The sequence below is a fragment of the Saccopteryx bilineata genome, chromosome 1 (assembly GCF_036850765.1).
Source record: "Saccopteryx bilineata isolate mSacBil1 chromosome 1, mSacBil1_pri_phased_curated, whole genome shotgun sequence".
Classification (NCBI taxonomy): domain Eukaryota; kingdom Metazoa; phylum Chordata; class Mammalia; order Chiroptera; family Emballonuridae; genus Saccopteryx; species Saccopteryx bilineata.
This window is the reverse complement of record NC_089490.1, coordinates 153,725,087-153,743,611: the sequence shown is the minus strand read 5'-3', so window position 1 is coordinate 153,743,611 and position 18,525 is coordinate 153,725,087. Positions and strand designations below refer to the sequence as shown.

At 43.8% G+C, this 18,525-nt stretch overlaps 1 protein-coding gene across 7 annotated transcripts in view; it reads left to right on the top strand.

Moving 5' to 3' along the window:
• KDM4B (lysine demethylase 4B) overlaps positions 1–18,525 on the top strand; it is a 171,793-nt gene that overhangs the window by 24,279 nt on the left and 128,989 nt on the right. Inside the window, exon 1 of one of the 7 annotated variants that reach the window (XM_066275100.1) lies at positions 1,364–1,476. The exons of the other annotated variants lie outside the window; for them this stretch is intronic. The gene's annotated coding sequence lies outside the window, so the exon portion shown is untranslated. Of the gene's footprint in view, positions 1–1,363; positions 1,477–18,525 lie in introns of those variants that run through there. 7 annotated transcript variants of the gene reach the window in all.

Sequence of the window (18,525 nt, the reverse complement as noted above, 5' to 3'; positions counted from 1 at the left end):
ACCTTTGTTATTAGCTGCATATATGTTTATAATTGTTAATATCTTTTTGATAGGTTGGCCCTTTTATTATTTAATGTTCGTCTTCATCTTTTTTTTAAACATTTAAAAAAGTTTTATTTATTCATGTTAGAGAAGAGAGAGAGAGAGAGATAGAGAGAGAGAGAGAAGGGGGGTAGGAGTAGGAAGCATCAACTCCCATATGTGCCTTGACCGGGTAAGCCCAGGGTTTTGAACCGGCTACCTCAGCATTCCAGGTCGACATTTTATGCACTGTGCCACCACAGGTCAGGCCACATCTTTATCTTTACCAACGTTTTTGTTTTAAAGTGATATTAGTATAACTACTCCAGTTTTCTTATGTTTGCTGTTTGCATGTTATACCTTTTTCCATTCCTCCTCCTCCTCTTATTGTTCCTCTTTTTCTTCTCCTTTTTTTTTTGTAAGAGAGAGAGAGAAAGGAAGAGAGATGAGAAACATCAACTCGTAGTTGCATCACTTTAGTTGTTCATTGATTGCTTCTCATATGTGCCTTAACTGAGGGGCTCAAGCCATCTACCACTAGTCAGGTTTTCAATTGTGTGTGTGTGTGTGTGTGTTTTATATTAATTGATTTTAGAGAGACAGAGGAAGGAAGAGAAAGAGACAGAAAGAGAGAAGCATTCATTTATTGTTTCATTTAATTGTGCATTCATTGGTTGCTTCTTATATGTTCACTGACTGGGGATTGAACCTGCAACCTTGGTGTTTCAGGATGAGCTCTAATCTACTGAGCTAACCAGCCAGGCCTCCTTTTTCCATTCTTTTATTTTCAGCCTATTTATATCTTTCAATCTACAGAGAATATCCTATAGACCAGTGGTCCCCAACCTTTTTTGGGCCACGGACTGGTTTAATGTCAGAAAATATTTTCACTGACCGGCCTTTAGGTTGGGATGGATAAATGTATCACGTGACCTAGACAAGCGTCAAGATCTTCACGTGACTCTTAGACGGATGTAACAGAGGGAATCTGGTCATTTTAAAAAAATAAAACATCATTCAGACTTAAATATAAATAAAACGGAAATAATGTAAGTTATTTATTCTTTCTCTGTGGACTGGTACCAAATGGCGCACGGACCAGTACTGGTCCACGGCCCGGGGATTGGGGACCACTGCTATAGACAGCATCTTTTTTTTCCCCCCTCCATTCTAACAATCTCTGTCTTTTGATTGGATTATTTAATCTGTTCACATTTGATATCATTATTGATCTAATTGAATTCATGTCTGTCATCTTCCTTTTTGCTTTTTGTCTCGTTTTTTTTTTTTAATATATTTTATTTATTGATTTTTAGAGAGAGGGGAGAGAGAGAGAGAAGGGGGAGGAGCAGGAAGCATCAACTCCCATATGTGCCTTGACCAGGCAAGTCCAAGGTTTCGAACCGGCAACCTCAGTGTTCCAGGTCGACGCTTTATCCCACTGCGCCACCACAGGTCAGGCCTCATGTCTTTTTTTTTACCCCTCTATTCCTTCTTTACTGCTTTCTTTTGCATTAAGTGAAAATTTTCTACTGTACCATTTTAATTTCTTTAATGATTTTTTCACTCTATTTTTGGAAGCATATTCTTAGTGGTTGCTCTAGGCCTTATCATATACATTTTATCAGAACCTACTTATTTTTTCTGAGATCCAGAGAAGAGACAGAGACAGGAAGGGAGAGAAATGAGAAGCATCAACTTGTAGTTGCGTCACTTTAGTTGTTCATCAATTGCTCCTCATATGTGCTTTGATGGGGGCTCAAGCTGAGCCAGTGACTCCTTGCTCAAGCTGGTAACCTTGAGCTTCATGCCAGTGACCATAGAATCATGTTGATGATCCCATGCTGAAGCCTTGCTCAAGCTGGTAAGCCTGTGTGCAAGCCAGATGAGCCTGTGCTCAAGCTGGCAACCTCAGGATTTCGAATGAGGGTCCTCAGTGTCCCAGGTCAACGCTGTATCCACTGTGCCACCACTGCTCAGGCCACAGCCTACTTCTGATTCCCAGTATTTTTTGAAGCAAATCTTTGCTGATTCCATTTGAACAGGCCTTAAGCACGATTAAATTCATTTGATCAATGCAGTGACTTGGGTTTTTCAAGGATGCTGATGTGTCTGTTTGCCTGAACAGTGTCCTTTTTTTCTTTTTTTTTTGTGTAAAGAATGTGTGTGTTGATTGTGCCCTTCTTTTGTTTATTTTTTTTCACATTCGGTAAAGTGAACATCTCAGAGCCCTCTTAGGACCTGTAATAACCAAAACTACTTGTGAGAGTCTGCCATGTCGGGACTGGGCTTGGGAAGGTCCTGGCTTTCTGTAATTGCCCTCTTAGTGCTTCTGGCCTCTTCTCTCTTGTCCCATCTAAGCTGCCTGGTTGATGACCCTGATCCTGCCGCGGGATTCCAAATCTAGGTCAATGGGTCGTGCCCACTTGGAGGCAAGTGGTTGGGCTTTAAGGAATGCCTGAAACTCAGCTTTGAGATCAATCTATGGAAGGCCAGCAGGGCAATAAATTCTGGCTGGATTGTTGACTGACTCCTGTTAGAGCCCAGAAGGGCAGCTGGAGGGGAGGTGGTCAGGATGGCACCAGGCAGAAAACCAGGGGCAGATGGAACAAGTACTTTTTGTCATCAGCAACATGGGTAACCACATTGTAGTGGATATGCTTAGTTGAATCTTAAACCACCATCAAAATTTTGATCAGAGCTTTGGGAAACTCTTGTGCATTTATTTTCTGATATGGTATTTCTTTTAAATAGCAACTTTGTTAAGTATAATTGATACGCCATACAATTTACTTTTTTGAAGTGTACAATTCAGTAATTATTAGTATATTTACAGTTGTGCAGCCATCACGACTATCTAGTTCTAGAACTTTTTCATCATTTCAAAAGAAAATTTGTTAAACAGTTAACTCACCTTTTCCCAGCCCCTGACAACCGCTAATTTACTTTCTGTCTCTGTGGATATGCCTGTTCTGGATATTTCATATAAATGCAGTTATACAATATGTGGCCTTTTGTGTTTGTCTTCTCTCATTGAGCATAATGTCCTGAAGGTTCATCCTTGCTGTAGCAGGTGTCAGAATTTCCTTCCTTTTTAAGGCTGAATAATATTTCATTGTATGGGTGGACCGCTTTTTGTTTATTCATTCATCTATTGATGAACATTTTGGTTGTTTCCACCTTTTGGTTCTTAGAAATAATACATATAATGCATAATATGAACATTCATGAACAAGTTTTTGTGTGAACATGTGTTGTTTTCATTTCTCTACAGTAGAAATATACATAGGAGTAGAATTGCTGGGTCAGATGGCAGCTCCATGTTTAATGCTTTAAGAAACCACCAAATTAAAAAAAAACCCACCAAATTGTTTTCCAAAGTGGCTGTGCCATTTTTACAATTCCACTAACAGTATGTGAGGGTTCCAATTTGGCTTGGTATTTAAAATGGTTTTTTTAAATTAAGTAGGGAGTGGGTGCCATAATCGTTTTGGTGATACTTTAATTCCAGGATGTGTTGCCTCTTTCCCCTGAGATCATGTTGGAGGGATGGACCCTGTGGGTCCCAGGCACAGCTCTGGAGGCAAGCTTTAGCACTCTTTTTTTAAAAAAAATATTAAATTTATTCAAATTAGAATAAATGCCTTACACATCTTTTAAAATTTTTATTTATTATTTTAAATAAAGAGAGAAAGGGGAGGGGGAGAGAGAAAGAAACATCGATGTTGGCCAATTCCTGTATGTGCCCTGACTGGGGATCAAACCTGTAGCCTTGGCATATTGGATGACGCTTTAACCAATTGACCTACCCAGCTAGGGCAGTACTCTTTGTTTTTATAAAAATGATATATAAATATTGTCAGTAAAGACAGTAGTCTATGAATTACAGATTTCCTCGGATCCTGAAGGCTTTACAGTTTCAGGTAGAGGTCTTTCGAATTCATCGACTGCATGCTCCTTTGATTTCCTTGCCTATTATTCTGTTAGTGGGCACTTAGATTAGTTATGTATTTTTCTTTTAAAACAATGCTGCAGTAAGCATCCTTGCTGCTATCTCCTTGAGGTGAACTTCTGTGAGTGTGTTGCTCATTTGTCCCTAGAAAGGTGGTCTGGATTGATCTTCCCATAACAGCTAGAAGCTTTCTTCAAACCAATGACAGCCATAGCTTTGTCTTTTCTTTTAATCTGTTACCTCATAGTCCCTGCTTTCTTGAATTGCCAGTTTATAGCCATTGCCTACTTGTTATATTGGGTGTTTATTTTCTTTTTAACTTATAACAGGTTTCTCAACCTCAGCGCTATTTATATCTTTGTGCTGGATCATTCTGTGGGGTCTGTCCTGGGCACTGTGGGGTGTTGACCAGCATCCCTAGCCCCCAGCCACTCAGTACCAGGAGCACCTTCCCACCTGCAGTCATGACAAGCTCAATGTCCCCAGACATCTCCCAGTGTCCCCTGGAGGACAGAATCACCTATGGTTGAGAACAAGTGTTTTATAATAACTCTTTCTATATTAGGGCTGTTAGCACCCTTTTTCTGTTACACATTTTTTTCTCAGTTTTTCATTTATCTTCCAGCTTTATTTTTGATGTGTTATTACATGGAATATTTTAAAGTTTGTTGCCAAATTTGTATTTTCCTGTAAAGCTCTTGGTCTTGTGACCTGCCTAGAGATGGTCTTGTGACCTGCCTAGAGAGGTCTTACCCTCCCAAAATTATTATAAAAACATTGGCTGTATTTTTCTCTTTTCACTTTTATGGACTGTATGAAGATCTGCAATATAGAATTACAGGGTGGGGACAGAGCTTTGTTTTCCATGTGTCTCCATGCTAGTCTGCATGGGCTGGTGAGGCTAGTGGTTAGGACACAGATTGAGAGCTGGGCTCCTTCTTGCTGGCTGTGTGATCTTTGGCAAGTTACTTCACTGCTGTGTGCCTCAGTGTCCCCATCTGTGAAATGGGCTATGATAAACAATACCTGCTTCCTAGGGTTTTGGGTCTGATCAGGCATGCCAGGTGCTTAGAGCCATGCCTGCATGTGGGTGAACTGTGCCCCCATCACTGGCCTTTTCATCCTTACTGGTCACCTCTGATCCAGTGTAGCTCCAAGGGAAGGCCTAGAGCAAACTCTAGAAGAAGGGTGATGTTTAGGGGGGTCAATGAACCTGTTCAGGATCACCAGCAGGGTTCTTTTGGCACGTAACTTGTCTACATGTATGTCTCCTGTCCCCACCCAGAGCCTACACAGAAGCCCACAAAAGTACAAGACACATTTGAAGAGAAACAAAGATTATTTTGTTAATGTTTATGGTTTTAAGTGGCTAACTATAGAACATTTTAGACTTATACGTATGTGTAAAGAATGGACTGGTAGTGTTCTGAGCGTCTGCCAGGGTGGCCTTCTGGCTCGGTGGGGAGTTTGCTTGTTCCTCTCAGCTTCTGGGATGTTGGTGTCCATTTCTGTGTCTGTGTGGCTCCAGCCCCTTGCCTGGGGCTGTGGGCCAGGGGGACAGGTGACCTTTGCCTACTTGTTAGGCAAAGGGATCATTGCTGTCATGATTCTATTGAGAGTCTCGTAAAAATGAAGGTGGGCTGGGGGTGCTGTTCTTGTCCATGACATTTCAAAAGCAAGTGCTGGCATCCTTCCTAGGTTCCCTGCCCTTCTCCCCAAGTACTTTCCTTTTATTTTCAAATCCAAGTGCTTTTTTTTTTTCAGAGTACAACAGCATTTAATGGTCAGATACAGTTCTACAGTGTTACAATCAGCCACAGAAGCTGTGCTGGAGGGCAGGGCCCAATCCTTCCCACTGGACAAAGCAGTATTGGACATGCGCCTGGGCCCATGTCCTTATCTGCTGGGCCTGAGGGGAGCCCAGCATCTAATATCCCCCAGCCATCACTCTAGTCATCAGAGGAGGGAGGGTAAACCCCACATGCAAGAAGACCCCCTTGTCCCCAGTATCAAGTAGGATGAGGATGTGTGTGTTACAATTAAGGGGAAATCCTATGTGAGCTGTTCGAAGGGGTAGGTGTTACCCTTGTTCTCCATCTCCCAAAGGGGCTCACTTTCTGAGTTTCTTCATCTATTCATCAGTGTTGACAAAATTACCTTCAACAGTGGCCAGGCTTTCACGCATGGTTGTCTGTACCTGGGTCAAGAGGGTAATGTTGTCTTTGAGGGAATTAGCAATCATCTGCTGTGTTGTGTCCAAGTGTGTCAGGAGCTGATCAAATTGCATGGCTTGCTCATGCAGCTGCTTGATAGTGACAAGTCTTTGCACCAGCTTGGGAACGGTAGAGGCAGTGGGGCTCCAGCGCTGAATGGCTTTTTTTGTTTATAAGAAAAAATGTTGGAGACATGATTTCAGATTTACAGGAAAGTTGGCAAGAATAATATGAAGAATTCCCTGCTAACTTTCATCCAATTCCCACTTTCTGCATCTGCTTTTATTCTCTTTGTCTCCCTCATTCTTTCTCTGTGCATTTTTTTCAAACTGTTCCAGATAGATACCTCTAGATACCCCTTTTCTCTAAATACTTCAGTGTTTATTTCTTCCAAACAAGGTATTATCAAATTATCAAAATGAGGAAGTTAATTCTTCAAATTCTCAAAAGAGAATCCAGGATCACACATTGCATTCAGTTGTCATGTTGCTTTTATTTCTTTCAATCTGGAACAGTTTCAGAGTTTGTCTTTGGAGTTCATGACTGATGTTTTGAAAAGTATAGGCCACTTATTCTGCAGGCTGTCCCTTGATGTGGGTTTGTCTGATAGTTCCTCACTACCAAGTTCAGGCTACATACTTTTGGCAGGAAGATCCCAGAAGTGATCTTGTGTCCTCGGTACGTTGTATCCGGAGGCCCCTGGTGTCAATTTGTCCCATTTCTGGTCATGTCAACCTCGATCACTTGGTGTCTTCTAGGTTTCTACCAGGTTTCTCTATCATAAAGTTACTATTTAATCATTTATGTTTAATAAGTTTCTTGTGGGAGATACTACTCTGAGATCATGTCAATATCCTGTTAACTCCTCCAACACTCACTGCTTGTTTTAGCCGCCACTGCTGATTTTTGCCAAATGGTGATTATCTAACACCATCATTTCTTCATTCATTGGTTGGCTTTGTATTGTAGGGAAAAACTGTCTCATCTTCCTCATGTGTGTGTTTATGTAACTGTGGGCTCATGGATTCTTACCTGATTTAGTAGCTTATAATCCATCACTCTCTTTATGTTGTTCCAGTGGTCCCAGATTCACCTAGAGGGAGAGCCAGTGCCTGCTCCTTATGTCATTTTGGCATATCCCCACCATCCCCTGTATACTCACTTACTTTTGGACACACTGAGATGTTCCAGGCCCATCCTGTACTCTTCCCAGCTCTGGGATTGACCACTTCTGCAAGGAGCCCTGGTTCCTTTGTGGACAAAGTTGTTCAAAAACCAAGATCTGGGTGCTCAGTGTGCTCATTGCCACTGGGGTGTCTTTGCTTCTAGGCACTCTCATCAGCCAGAACTGAGAAATAGAGGTGTGCATCAATATCCATGTGCATACATTAGCATGAGTCTATCTTTGTATGCATATATCAGCACACACATACGCACGCACACACACAGAAGCACACACAGACACACACAACACCTACATTTATTTCTGCTTCCAGCTCTCTCTATACCCATTGTCTATGAGTTCACACCAAGTTCTAGTTCCACATGGAGGCTCCTTGCTGGCTTCCCTTTCTTTTTTCTTTTCTTTTTTTTTCTTTTTCATTTTTCTGAAGCTGGAAACAGGGAGAGACAGTCAGACAGACTCCCGCATGCGCCCGACCGGGATCCACCCGGCACGCCCACCAGGGGCGACGCTCTGCCCATCCTGGGCGTCGCCATGTTGCGACTAGAGCCACTCTAGCGCCTGAGGCAGAGGCCACAGAGCCATCCCCAGCGCCCGGGCCATCTTTGCTCCAATGGAGCCTTGGCTGCAGGAGGGGAAGAGAGAGACAGAGAGGAAAGCGCGGCAGAGGGGTGGAGAAGCAAATGGGCGTTTCTCCTGTGTGCCCTGGCTGGGAATCGAACCCGGGTCCTCCGCACGCTAGGCCGACGCTCTACCGCTGAGCCAACTGGCCAGGGCCCCCTTTCTTTTTTTTTTAAACTCCTTTTTTGTTGTCAGTATTAACCTGTCATGTTACCGATGGTAAAATAAGCCTTCGGACTATAAGTCAGTATTTGTTTTATCTTTATTTCCATGGCATCTAGTTCTAAAACTGCGTTTAAAAGTGATGTGGGTTAGTTCTTTTTTCTCTTTTTACTGTGGTTATATTATTTACTTGAAATATTTGGTTTATTTGTTTGTATTTTGTAGTAGGATTTCCCCTCCAACTCTTGTTGATTTCATTTATGCATTCTCATTTATTCATTCCTTTATTCAGTATGTCGGACATTAGCATGGTTACAAGTCAGGACTATGCTGAGACTTGTCATCACCCCTCTCTGCCCTTCCTCCCATCCTCATCCCTCTTTACTCTCACTAGTCTCTGGTTTATCCTTTCCTAGCTGCTCAAAAGAGCAGACATGTATTTTCTTATAGCTCCACCTTTTTCACATGAAAAGTGGGGTCATCGGGAACTCTTTTGTGCTTTGTTCTTCTCATTGGAAACTGGTACATCTGCTGTGGAGATGTCCTCGCTGTCTTATGCAGCTGTATGGTGTCTACTGTGGGTACAGCACAGTCAATGGAGCCTCTCCCTTGCTTGGGCATTGAGGTTGTTTCCAGTATCTTGCAGGTACAGATGGTGCTGCAGTGAATTCCCTTTTGTATAGGTATTTTCATATTGTTGGAACAGTGTTATCAGGGTGGGTTTCTAGAAGTGATGTTGCTGGGTCAAAAGATAAGAGCAAATGTGTTTTGTTAGCTTCTGCTAAGTTTCCTTCTAGAAGGTGGTATTGGGTTACTCCCACTAGCACTATAGGATGAGAGGGTCTAGTCCCACAGCCTATTCTTTTCTATTTTAAAAATATTTGCCTGTCAGAGATGACAAATGGGATCTGTGTCATTTTAATTTTTTATTTTTTCTTTGATTTGAGAGAGAGGGAAAGAGAAAGAGAGAAGTATCAATTTGTTTCACTTAGTTCTATTTAGTTGTGTGCTCATTGGTTGCTTCTTGTATGTATGATCAAACCTGTGACCTTGGTGTGCAGGCAGACACTATATCTACTGAGCAACCTGACCAGGTCTGGATCTGTGTAGTTTTAATTGAAATTATTAGTGAGGTAGATAGAGCATTGTTTAACACAGGGGTTCCCAAACTATGGCCTGCGGGCTGCATACGGCCCCCTGAGGCCATTTATCCAGCCCCTGCCGCACTTCCAGAAGGTGCACCTCTTTCATTGGTGGTCAGTGAGAGGAGCATAGTTTCCATTGAAATACTGGTCAGTTTGTTGATTTAAATTTACTTCTTCTTTATTTTAAATATTGTATTTGTTCCCGTTTTGTTTTTTTACTTTAAAATAAGATATGTGCAGTGTGTATAGGGATTTGTTCATAGTTTTTTTTTTTATTTGTTCATTTTAGAGAGGAGAAGGAGAGACAGAGAGAGAGAGAGAGAGAGAGAGAGAGAGAGAAGGGGGGAGGAGCTAGAAGCATCAACTCCCATATGTGCCTTGACCAGGCAAGCCCAGGGTTTCGAACCGGCAACCTCAGCATTTCCAGGTCGACGCTTTATCCACTGCGCCACCACAGGTCTCATAGTTTTTTTTATAGTCTGGCCTTCCAACAGTCAGGGACAGTGAACTGGCCCCCTGTGTAAAAAGTTTGGGGACCCCTGGTTTAACATATTAAATGCTATTTTTGTATCTTTTCTGTGAATTGTCTGTTTTTCACCCATTATTCAATTGCATTTTTTTTTAGATGAAAGGAGGGAAGGTAATGAGGCAGGCAGACTCCTGCATGCATCCTGACCAGGATCCACCTGGCAACCCCATCTGGGGCTGATGCTGGAGTACCAAGCTATTTTTAGTGCCCAAGGCTGACTCCTTTGGACCAATTGAGCTATCCTCAGTGCCTGGGGCCATGCTCAAACCAATTGAGCTGGCTGAGGGAGGGGAAGAGTAAGAGAAAAGGGAAAGGGGTGGGGAGAAAAGCAGGTGGTCACTTCTCCTGTGTGCTCTGACCAGGAATTAAACCTGGGATGTGCATATGCTGGCCTGCTGCTCTATCCACTGAAACATTGGCCAGGGCTTCAATTGCATTTTTGATCTATTTGCTCCAAACCTTTTTTTTTTTTTTTTTTTAACAGAGACAGTCAGAGAGAGGGATAGACAGGGACAGACAGACAGGAATGGAGAGAGATGAGAAGCATTAATCATTAGTTTTTTGTTGCACGTTGCAACACCTTAGTTGTTTATTGATTGCTTTCTCATATGTGCCTTGATCGTGGGCCTTCAGCAGACCGAGTAACCCCTTGCTTGAGCCAGCGACCTTGGGCTCAAGCTGGTGAGCTTTTGCTCAAACCAGATGAAACTGCGCTCAAGCTGGCGACCTTGGGGTCTCAAGCCTGGGTCTTCCGCATCCCAGTCCGACGCTCTATCTATCTACTGCGCCACCGCCTGGTCAGGCTCCAAACCTTTTATTTTTATTTTTTTTCTTTTCCAAGTGAGAGGTAGGGAGAGAGAGAGAGAGACTCCTGCTTGTGCCCCAACTGGGATCCACCCGGCAACCCCCATCTGGGGCCCGATACTCTGTCCATCTGGGGCCATACTTTCAACTGAGGTATTTTTAGTGCCTGAGGTGGAGATGTCACAGAGCCATCCTCAGTGCCTGGGACCAATGTACTTGAGCCAGTCAAGCCATAGCTGAGGGAGAAGAAGAGAGAGAGAGAGAAAGAGAGAGAGAGAGAGAGAGAGAGAGAGAGAAAGAGAGGAGGGGGAGGGGGAGGGGTAGAGAAGCAGATGGTCACTTGTCCTATGTGCCCTGACCAGGAATCAAACCCAGGGCATCCACATGCTGGGCTGATGCTCTACCACTAAGCCTACTGGCCAGGTCCTTCTCCAGACTTTTAAAACTTTAATATCTATTAGAGAGGTAAGCTCTCTGGGGTATGTATTGCAAATGTTTTCTCTCTTTCTCAGTTGCATTTTGACTTTTTTATATTTGGGGGTTTTTTTGCCCTACAGAAGTGTTTTTAAATATTGACATAGTCAAATTTATGAATTTTTTAATTTATTGCCTCTGGATTTTGAGTCCTAGTTAAAAAGCCTTTTCCTACACTGAACTTGAAGAGGAATTTACCATATTTTCTTCTAGTACCCGAATGGTTGCATTCTTTTCATGTAGATCCCTCATCAGTTTGGAGTTCATTGGTGCAGGTGGTGGGAGGTATAGACCTTATTTTATCTTTTCCCAAATGTCCACCTAGTCGTCCCAGCCTTGAACTGGAGTGCTGAGGTTGCTGGTTAGAAACTGCTTACCCAGTTAAGGCACATGCGAGAAGCAACTACAAATTGATGCTTCCTACTCCTCCTCCCCCGACCCTGCCTTTCTCTCTCTTTCTAAAACCAATCAATAAAATCTTTAAAATTAAAAAAAAAGGGACCTGGCTGGTTAGTTCAATCAGAGCATTGTCCCAATATGCCAAGGTTGCAGGTTTGATTTGTGGTCAGGGCACACACGGGAAGCAACCAATGAATGCACGACTGGTAGAACAACAAATGAATGCTTTGTCCCCCCCCCCCCTTTGTGTTTCTAAAAATCAATCAATCAATAAAAAATTAAGCCCTTGCCAGATAGCTCGGTTGGTGGGAATCATCTAGAGGAGGTTGCTGGTTTGATCCCTAGTTAGTGCACATATAGGAACTGTTTGATGTTCTTGTCTCTGTCTTTCTGTTTGCCTCTCTCTAAATTAAAAAAAAAAAGTCTGACCAGGCGGTGGCGCAGTGGATAGAGTGTCGGACTGGGAGGTGGAGGAACCAGATTCGAGACCCCGAGGTCGCCAGCTTGAGCGCGGACTCATCTGGTTTGAGCAAAGCTCACCAGCTTGGACCCAAGGTTGTTGGCTCGAGCAAGGGGTTACTCAGTCTGCTCTAGCCCCACGGTCAAGGCACATATGAGAAAGCAATCAATGAACAACTAAGGTGTCGCAAGAAAAAACTGATGATTGATGCTTCTCATCTCTCTCCGTTCCTGTCTGTCCCTATCTATCCCTCTCTCTGACTCTCTCTGTCTCTGCAAAGAAAATAAAAAAGAATGAGGTGAAAGAGGGCAAAGGTGGGAACAAAACATTTCACATACATTAAAAAAAAAAGTCCTTAACAAGTGCTTTAAGAAGCCACTGTTCTTTCCTTCTCTCCCTGATCTGTAGTCCCCTTTCCCCATTGGAAGTCACCCACTAGAAAGACGCGTGTACATGCATTCTTTATGACATGCTAAGTGTGTGCTGTGTGTACCACACAATTTGGCAGATCTCTTCAAGACATCTCACAGTTCACGAGATCCAGATAGATCATTGCCTGGTTTCAATGCTCCCATAAGAGATCTGTTTAGTTAGTTCATACCCCACTGTCAGGTGCTGAATTGTCAGCCTTTCATGCTCTGGACCTTGCAGAGGAAGGCTCTATGATAAATCTGGGTGAATGGGCAGGCTGTGTGTCTGGAAAATACAGGCCTAAGAGCGGATGGTTAGAAGGGGGTGGGCATTTTTCAAAAAAGAGATATTGCCAGATTGTGCTTTAGAGACACTGGGAACATGTATGGACTAGGGCACTTCACCCAGACTGCCATCAGATATGCCTTCTTTGCCCGTGTGAGCCTCTTAAATGGCAAGGCCCCTAACAGCTGCCACATATTGAGGGTTTAAAATGTACTAGGGTTCCCTTTAAGTGTTTTCTGTCACCTTATCTAACCCCTCACAACTCCAGGAGCAGGGCATTAGTATGGTGTTTGCCCACTTTTTTGGTATTCTTTTTTTAAGTGAGGGTAAGGAAGATCATGAGACAGATTCTCACATGCGCCCCGACAGGTATCCAGCTGGCAACTCCTATCTGGAGTTGATGCTCAAATCAGCTGAGCTATTTTTTTTTAGCACCTGAGGCTGATGCACTCAGACCAACCAAGCTAACCAATTAAGCCACTGTTTGCAGGAGGAAAAGAGGGAGAGGAGGGAGAGAAGGGAGAGAGGGAGGGAGAGAGAAGCAGATGGTTGCTTCTCTTGTGTGCCCTAACTGGGTATCGAACCCAGGATGTTCATACAATGGGCCAGTGCTCTCTCCACTGAGCCAACTAGCCAGGGCCATGATCCCCCACTTTACAGATGAGAAAACTGAGGCCCATAGATTATGAACTTGTTCTAGGTCATACATGGGGCTGGGAACAGGCTGTTGGCGCTGTTTGTCTGCACGGCCCCATCATAGTTTCCAGGGCCAAAGCTTGAGAGATCAAAGAAGGAGATGCCATGAAAAGTATCATTTAAATCAAGGGTCGGGAACCTATGGCTCGTGAGCCAGATGTGGCTCTTTTGATGGCTGCATCTGGCTCGCAGACAGATCTTTAATTAAAAAAAAATGTTAAAAATATAAAACATTCTCATGTATTATAATCCATTCATTTCCTACCTCTCTTGTTCATGGTTGCAGGTGACTGGAGCCAATCACAGCTGTCCTCCAGGACAACACCAAATTTTTATTGGATAATGCATAACGTATATGGGTCATTGTATGGCTCTCACGGAATTACATTTTAAAATATGTAACGTTCATGGCTCTCTCAGCCAAAAAGTTTCCCAACCCCTGATTTAAATTATAAGGCTATACCATCTGCCCTGTCATAGCTCTTTTTGGGATTTTGGCCTCTGTTCTTCTCCCTTGCTCCATTGCTGTGATGTTGAGTGTCTTCTCATGTGTTTGTTAGTTATTTGTATATCTTCTTTGGGGAAATGTTTGTTTGAATCCTTTACCCAAGCCCTGGCCGGTTGGCTCAGCGGTAGAGCGTCGGCCTAGCGTGCGGAGGACCCGGGTTCGATTCCCGGCCAGGGCACACAGGAGAAGCGCCCATTTGCTTCTCCACCCCTCCGCCACGCTTTCCTCTCTGTCTCTCTCTTCCCCTTCCGCAGCCAAGGCTCCATTGGAGCAAAGATGGCCCGGGCGTTGGGGATGGCTCTGTGGTGTCTGCCTCAGGCGCTAGAGTGGCTCTGGTCTCAACATGGCGACGCCCAGGATGGGCAGAGCGTCGCCCCATGGTGGGCGTGCCGGGTGGATCCTGGTCGGGCGCATGCGGGAGTCTGTCTGACTGTCTCTCCCTGTTTCCAGCTTCAGAAAAATGAAAAAAAGAAAAAAAAATCCTTTACCCATTTGTAAGTTAGGCTATTTGTCTTTTGTTGTTGAACTGTGAGTTTTTTATATATTTTCAATGAAAGTTCCTTCTGAGATAAAAGATTTGCAAATATCTTCACCTATTCTATGGATTGTCTTCACTTTCTTGATTATGTCCTTTGAAAATCAACCTGATTATATTTTTTTCTTTTGCTACTTTTGCTTTTTTGGTTGTGTATCTAGAAACCTTTGCCTAATCCAAAGTAACAAAGATTAATTCATGTGTTTTCTTCTAAGAGTTTTATAGTTTTAGCTCTTACATTTAAATCTGTGATACATTTGAGTTAACTTTTGTCTGTGGTGTGAGGTAAGGGTCCAACTCCATTCTTTTTTATTTATTATTTTTTTGTATTTTTCTGAAGTGAGAAGCAGGGAGGCAGAGAGAGACTCCTGCAAGCACCCAACCAGGATCCACCTGGCAAGCCCACCAGGGGGTGATGCTTTGCCCATCTGAGTCATTGCTCCATTGCAACCAGAGCCATTCCAGCGCCTGAGGCAGAGGCCATGTAGCCATCCTCAGTGCCTGGGCGAACTTTGCTGCAATGGAGCCTTGGCTGCAGGAGAGGAAGACAGAGTTAGAGAGAAAGGAGAGGGGGAAGGGTGGAAAAGCAGATGGGTGCTTCTCCTGTGTGCCCTGGCTGGGAATCGAACCTGGGACTTACACACACACCTGGCCAACGCTTTACCACTGAGCCAACCAGCCAGTGCCCCAACTTTATTCTTTTGTATGTGTATATTCAGTTGTCCCAGCTGAAAAGGCTATTCTTTCCCCATTGAATGATCTTGGCAACCTCATTGAAAATCAACTGACTTTAAATGCGTAGGTTTATTTCTGGACTGTCAACTCTTTTTCCATTGATTGCTATGTCTATCTTTATGCCAGTACTACATGGCCATTGCACTCGAATCAATTGAGCCATTGCTGTGGGAGGGGAAGAGAGACAGAGAGAGGGAAAGAGAAAGGAGAGGGGTGGAGGGGTGGAGAAGCAGATGGTTGCTTCTTCTGTGTGCCCTGACTGGGAATTGAACCTGGGACATCCCCACACCGGGCCAATGCTCTATACCACTGAGCCAGTGAGCTGGGGCCTGATGAGATATTTGTAAATAAGAGGCTATATACTCAATGTGCAAAGGCTGATGGAAAATGTCACTTTTTCCATTCTTTCAAACATAAAGGATCTGCATTTGGTTGGTTGGCTCTTTTATGGCTTCTGAAACAGGATTGTAGTATGGTGTCACCTTGCTTTTTTCTTATCAGTTTGGATCTTTTTACAGCCTGACTCTCTGCTTTCAGCTGAAACCTGCTGTGCAGTGAGCTTCAGAGGACAGAAGTAGAGGTTTTTATTTTTTTGATGTTTTATTTTGAAATAATTTTAGACTTTTTTAAATGTTGCAAAGACAGTGCATAGAGTTCCTGTGTACCTTTCAGCCACCTTCCTGAATGTTAGTTTTTAACCACAGAATGGCCCAAACTAAATAAGCAAGAAGCGTGGAAGAATAGTATTTACCAAACTGTGGATTTTATTAGCACTTTACCAGTTGTTTCACTTTCTGCCCCAGGGTCCCATCCAGGATGCCATGCTACATTTAGTTGTCACGTTTTCTCAGGCTTTTCTGGGCTAAGACAACTCTCTCTCTCTCTCTCTCTCTCTCTCTCTCTCTTGTATTTTTCTAAAGTGAGAAGCAGGGAGGCAAAGAGACAGACTCCAGGATCCACCCAGCAAGCCCACCAGGGGGCGATGCTCTGCCCATCTAGGGGTCTCCACTGGAATGTTACTCTTTTTCCCTTTGGGATTTGAGACAATGCCAACACCTTGTTTCTCCTCAAACTTCTACCTGTAGATTTCAGATTGACAACAATTATATGCAATATTTACTGATTTGGCCTTCTCATGATGACATGTATCACCTTTAGTACCTCTCCATTTATGAATTAGAATTCTTTTGTAGGAGAGGGCTGTCCCTTCTCCCTTTTAAATTTTATACTAGTAAAGATCTATGCATATATATTTATCTGTTGGCTATAATCCAGCACCATCACTATTTATCATTTTGCCTGAGTGGTCCTTGCTGTGGTTGCCCTGTGTTCTTCTATTTGAGTTCCAGGTCCTTCTTTTGTGTCTGAATCCACAAGTAAGGGCTTTCTTCTTCTCTGCCCTACAAGATGTTCAGGCTCATCTTGTGTGCTCCCTGCCCCAACCCTGGAGTTGACCACTTTTCCAAGGAGCCTTGTTCTGTATGTTGGAGAACAATATTGAGAAACTATCATCTGGCCGCTGGCTATACTCAGTGCTGGGGGTATCATGGCTTCCTAGGCCTGTTAGTTGGCAGAACATGGAGATATGAATATCATCTTGTGCATCTGTGCACCTCTATATTTGTATATGTGTCTGTCTATCTATATATCTATCCATTAAAAAAAAAATCCTTGAGTTCATACTGATTGGACAATACAGTGTTCAAGTCAGTGGATCCTTTCAAGGCTTTGGGTGACCTTCCTGCTCTGTGAGGGGCACAAAGACCCAGTAGGCTTCAGTAAGCAGCAAGAGACACCTGGCCCCTTTGGGGACCACTTGGGGCTTGTGGTATGGGATGAGTAGGCAGATTGGGGAGTTGAGCCCTCCTAAGTCAGGTAACCAAGTGTTACAGGTGATTGTTTTCTTCCTCACTGGTGCATAGGACTCCCAGTCAGCTCTCTGCCTCTCAGACCCTGGGCCTACTGTAGGGTGAGAATGGGTAGTGTGGCCTGTTGTGGGCACAGCCCGTGGACCCATCCCAAAGTTCAGCCTTGGACAGCTGAGAGTTGTTAGGACCAGGGCCCAGGGATCCCCACCTTGGGTGTGGAGGCCAAGTTGTGGGTTCCCAGAGATGCCCCTAGCCAGTGGTAGTTCTGATGCCTCAGTGGTTAGGTATAGCTGGCTCTTTCTCTGGTTCCTGCTTCTTTTCATTTCTGGCCCCACCTGCCTGCCCTTCACAGAGGAGGTGGAGCAGTAAGGCACTATGCCTACTGCTTCTGTCAGTATCTGTGGGCTTGGGGCGGCCATGTCAAAATAACAACGTCATCTAGTAGTTAGATTGCATCATTTTAAAGGAGAAATGGTCTGACTATGCTTTTTAGGGGCATTGGTGTCTGATGCCTTGGGTCACCACTGCAGGCTCTTACCTAGCTGCAACCGGACTCCCTCTTGAGTTCTATTCTTAGCGCCCCAGATTTCCCAGGACCAACAGCGAGGTCAGCAGCTGGGCCAGGCCAGCCTCGGCAGCAGGAGGCATGAGACCCAGCCTGCCTGGGTTTTTTTTTTTTAAATTACTTTGACTTAATTTTTTAAATAGCTTAGATTTACAGAGAAATTGAGTAGATAGAAATCTCATAAACAACCCCTACCCCCCCAGTTTTCTTATTATGAACATCTTACATTAGGTTGGTGTATTTGTCAAAATGAATAAATACATTCTTATCAACTAAAGGCCATACTATAATCGGATTTCCTCAGTTTCCTCAATGTCCTTTCTTTGTCTCAGAAACCCATTCAGGATCCCCTATTACATTTAGTTGTCATATCTCCTTAGGCTCCTCTAGGCTGTGACAGCTTTTCAGATTTTTCTTGTTTTTGGTGACTTTGGCAGTTTTGAGGAGTATTATTGGTAAGGGATTTTGTACAAAGTTTCTAAATTGTGGTTTGTTTGGTGTTTTTCTCATGGCTAGAAGGGGTGATGTTTTCTGGGAGGAAGACCTCCAAGGTAAAGGGTCCTTTCTCATTCTGTCATATGCAGGGTCATTTGTCACCATGACTTATTATTTATGTTGACTTTGATCCCCTGATTGAGTTGTGTTTGCCAGGTTTCTCCACTGTAAAGTCATTCCCCCTTTTGGAAGGAAGTCCCTTTGCACAGCCCACACATAGGGTCCTCTGATCCCTCAACCCTGGCTGCCTTGTGTTGAGCGAGTGTGGGGCTAGGTCTGAGGCCAGGTCTCTGCATCCCAGAGCCTGCAGGGCATCCTGCAGAAGAGCAGTAAATGTGGGTTAGTCTGGACCTGTGTTCCTTGTAGAGATGGGTCAGGGTGCATAGAGGTCTCATCTCAGCCTGTGGCCTGAGAATGGGCCTTGACTTCAACCCCAGCATTTCTAGCCTCCTGGCTTGGGGGTT